Source organism: Pseudonaja textilis, chromosome 16, assembly GCF_049901715.1.
Source record: "Pseudonaja textilis isolate UNSWEBS1 chromosome 16, rPseTex1.2, whole genome shotgun sequence".
NCBI classification, from domain to species: Eukaryota; Metazoa; Chordata; class Lepidosauria; order Squamata; family Elapidae; genus Pseudonaja; species Pseudonaja textilis.
Window position 1 is genome coordinate 7,990,534 of NC_142005.1, and position 4,472 is coordinate 7,995,005.

A 4,472-nucleotide genomic window follows, 5' to 3' on the forward strand; every position below is an offset into this window, starting at 1 on the left:
TTATTGCTGTTGTTATTGGTTTGTCGCACAGCCAGCCAGATGTTCAGACTGGATTTGGCATTTCTGTACACCCCCTGAGTCCTTTCCAAGGACCTGGGATAGCCAGATGTGAAGGTTTGACAGTGTTACTTGTGGGATGTCAGCAGTTTCCGAGCCATGCTGACATCTGAAATGTTGAAAAGGGTTTTGGACAATTCGTGCAAAGTAGGCCAAAAAGGTTCAAATAGAATAACTTGAGTTGGAAGGAACCTTGGAGGTCTTCTAGTCCAACCCTCTGCTTGAGCAGGAGACCCTATACAGGTCATCCCCTCATACCTACAACCACAAATGAGCTTTCGACTTCCACGGCGAAGTGAGGTGTTTGTGGAGTGACTTCTGCCCCGTTTTATGACTGTTCTTGCCATGGGTTGTTAAGTGAATCGATGCAGTGGTTTAACTTAGCAACGTGGTTGTTAAATGAATCTGGATTCCCCCCCCCCCCAGTGACCTTTGCTGGTCAGGTCTCCTCCACAAGGGATCACATCACCGTCATAAATGTGAGTCGGTAGCCAAGCCTGGGAGTTTTGATCGTGTGACTATGGGGATGCTGCAGTAATTGATTGCATTGTTTTTACTATCCTTGTTCTGACTCAGCTCCCCAAAACGTGACAAACCCTCTTGACGTGAACTCAAAAAAGATTCCTTATTCGGAGCGCCAGCAACCCCCAGCAAAAAATTTTCTCTCTCGTCTGTCCGGAAGGTGAATTGTTGTCTGCCACATCTGTTCATCTCCACCCTCTGCCTTTTATCCCCAGAGATAGGGTGGGGTTTCGTTAGCAGCGGTAGCTCTTCCGTCCCAAGGACCGGCCCATAGATTTCCACTGCTCTCCTCTCCTCTGCACATCAGGCATTTTACTCAGCTGTTCCTCCTCTTCCTCATCAGCCACCTCCAGACCTGGGGGCTGTTGATACTCCATCTGAGGGCTGATGGACAGCCCAGGCTCTCTCTCCTCTCCTTTCTCTCCTTTCTCTTCTCCCTCTCTCTCTTTCTTCTCTCTCCTATCTTTCTCTCTTCTCTCTTTCCTTTCTCTCTCCTCTCCTCGCTCCCCTCTCTCTCCTCTCCCTCTCCTCTCTTTCTCTCTTCTCTCTCCCTTCTCTTCTCTTTCTCTCTCTCCTCTCTCTCCTCTTTTCTCTCTCGCCTTTCTCCCCTTTCTCTCTCTTCTCTTTCTCTCTTCTCTCTCTCTCTTCTCTTTTCTCTCCTCTCTCTCTTTTCACTCTCTCTTCTCTCTCTCTCTCCTCTCTCTGTCCTCTCTCCTCTTTCTCTCTTCTCTCTCCTTTCTCTCTCCTCTCTCTCTCCTCTCTCTCTCTCTCTCTCTTTCTCTCCTTTCTCCCCTTTCTCTCTCTTCTCTTTCTCTCTCTCTCTCTCTCTCTCTCTCCTCCCTCTGTCCTCTGTCCTTTTTCTCTCTCCTCTCTCTCTCCTCTCCTCTCTCTCTCCTTTCTGTCTCTCCTCTCTCTTTCTCTCTGTTTCTCTGCTTGATTCCCCATTCCCCCTCGGAACTCCAGGCTGCTCTGATGCCGATTCTGACTCCCACACCACCACCACCTCCTCCTCCTCCTCCTCCTCCTCCTCCTCCGACATACCATTGCATTGGCCACAACAATATTGAAATTCGGACCGCTTCTGACACAAGGCTGGGACTTGAACAAGACAACTGCAGATAAATCCTGTGTTATCAAAAAAAGAAAGAAAGAAAGAAAGAAAGAAAGAAAGAAAGAAAGAAAGAAAGAAAGAAAGAAAGAAAGAAAGAAAGAAAGACAACCAAACCTCCTAAATATGTGATTACGTTCATGAATTATATATCCTAAATTTATTTTTATTTTTTTCAAACCATCTTTGTAATTTTTTTTCCCCCACCGAATTCGGAGAAGGAAGGTCAAGAGAAACGCTTCTTGTTCAGTTTGCAAAATGTGGTTTTCAAAAGTTAGGGATAATTTTTTTACATGCCAGAAGTTGATGCCACTTGAGGAGCAAATGGACATTTTGCCTTCCGCGTCAATTGCACATTGCCGTACGTTTAATAAAGATCTAATCTATACATTTCTGTGTACACTTGGTTTCCATTTCCACAAATTAGCCGTTCCAACCCAATCTGGATTTGGCAGCCAATGAAAAGGAAAAAAAAATAATGCCAATTTAAAATAGTTTACAAAGTTATTTTGAAGGAACATTTTCTGCACTTCCTTGAAAAACAGAAGTAATAACAGCTGCCTGAAGAGTTCGCCACAATTCGGATTTGCTGAAGCAAAGCAAAATTAATTGACCTTCATGTCTTCAGTGTTTTTCAAGTTTGGCAACTTTTAAGATGGGTAGGTTTCAAGTTCCAGAATTCTCCTGGCCAGCATGTCTAGTTGAAATCCACCCATCTTAAAGTTGCCAAGTTTACAGATACAGATAATCAGAGTTGGCAGGGACCTTGTAGGTCATCTAGTCCAACCCCCCGCCCAAGCGGGAGACCCTACACCATTTCTGACAAATGGCAGTCCAGTCTCTTCTTGAAGGTCTCAAATGATGAAGCTCCCACAATTTCCGAGGGCAGCTTCTGTTCCTTGGGTTGATTGTTCTCACTGTCAGAAAGTTTCTCCTTATTTCCAGGTTAAATCTCTCCTTGTTCAGTTTCTATCCATTATTCCTTGCCTGGCCTATAGGAGCTATCTGTTCAAAAATAGATGCAAAAAATAAATACATAAATACATAAAACAAAATAGCTGGATTTCATAAGGACTAGGCCAAGGATTCAGTGACAGGCGGAGCAAACGGATGGGTGCTGAAAATAGACCGGTTCCCCAAATGAGGCACATGAAGTGCAACCTGTCTCCAAGCGGTGATGTCGGGCGAAATGAATGTTGGCTAGGGAATTCTGGGAATTTGAAGTCTTAAAGCCTGCTGGAAGGAGTGATGCGGTGGCCTAGAGACCTCACAATCAGGAGGATGTGAGTTTGATCCTAGGTTGAGGTAGATCTGGGCACTCTGAGAATACAGTATATCTGCAGAACAAAACTCCACACTGGGGACGGGAAAGGTGTCTGGCCAGTAAAACACACCGCTAGCTCCATTCAATTGCTCTGACTCCACCCTGCAAGAGATTATGGGCTCATTAAATGAAGGTGAAGAATTGACATTTGAAGGGAGTTTCTTGCCAAGCCGGGCAGCTCTTCCAATTCTCATATTAGACAAATCTTGTAAATTTTGCGGCCAAAGTTACCTGGCTTCCTTCCCAGCATACAACCGTTGAGTCAGTAGCTGAAATCACCTCATTCTTTACTCTGTTCTTCCTAGAAAGCAACATCAGCTTAGAAGCGCTGAAATAAAGCAGGTAGGAATATAACATACAAATATGTGTTTGATAAGCTGCCAGGCAAGGGTGGGAATAGTGGTAGTTTCAGAATCGTAGAATTGGAAGTGATGTCAAGATTGCAGAACAGGGAAAAGTGATTTCAGAATTGGAAAAAAAAAAGTGATTTCAGGTTGCAAATTAGGGGAAAAGTATATTTCAAGATTGCAGAACGGGGAAAAGTGATTTCAGAATTGGAAAAAAAAAATGTGACTTCAGGTTTGCAAATTAGGGGAAAAGTATATTTCAAGACTGCCGAATGAAGAAAAGTGTGACCAGGATTGCAGATTGGGGAAAAAGTATTTCAGGATTGTGGGAATGTGGGATAAAATGATTTTAGGATTGGAGAATAGGAGGGTAGGAATGTTTTGTACGGAAGCTTGGACTTTTTCGACTTGAAGGCTAAACCGTCATATAAATCCATCAGGAAAGCTGCCTGACAAATCGATTGTGGTGTAAAAACGTACCAACATTTTAAAAATATCTTGGTTTCTTTTTTACGAGCATCGGAAAGACTTTTTGTTGCAGATCGCAGGGAGGCTGTTTGGCTGAATATTTTGGAAGGGAGATTTCTGAACTGAGGGAAATGACGCAGGAGGAATGGGGTTGGCTGCAGTTGATACCAAAACCAGTACGTCCTCAAAAGTACAACCACGACGGAGCAAAATTCCTGTTGCTAAGTGAGACCTTTGTTCACGGATGTTTTTCCCCTTTTAACAACCTTCCTTGCCATATTTGTTAAGCGAATCAATGGCAGTTGTTTTAAGTTGCTGAGTGAATTTGGCTCTCCACCTACTGTAATAAATATAATTGTTATACTTTAATCCACCATATGTTTATTCAGATCTGCCTAATCCTGTTTCTGGGTTCAGCACCAGCCTGATAAGCCCGAGGGAGGGGAGGTAGAAGGGTGATAATTGTCCAAGATGCTTGTGCGGAGCATGCAAGAGCTTTGCCCCACAGATTGCCAGAAATTGGACACTGTTATTGTTTTAATTGGGCACCTGCAGAGCACAGGTGGTATTCAGCCGGTTTGGACCAGTTCTAGAACTGGTAGTGGAAATTTTGAGTAGTTGGGAGAACTGGCCAATCCCATCTCCG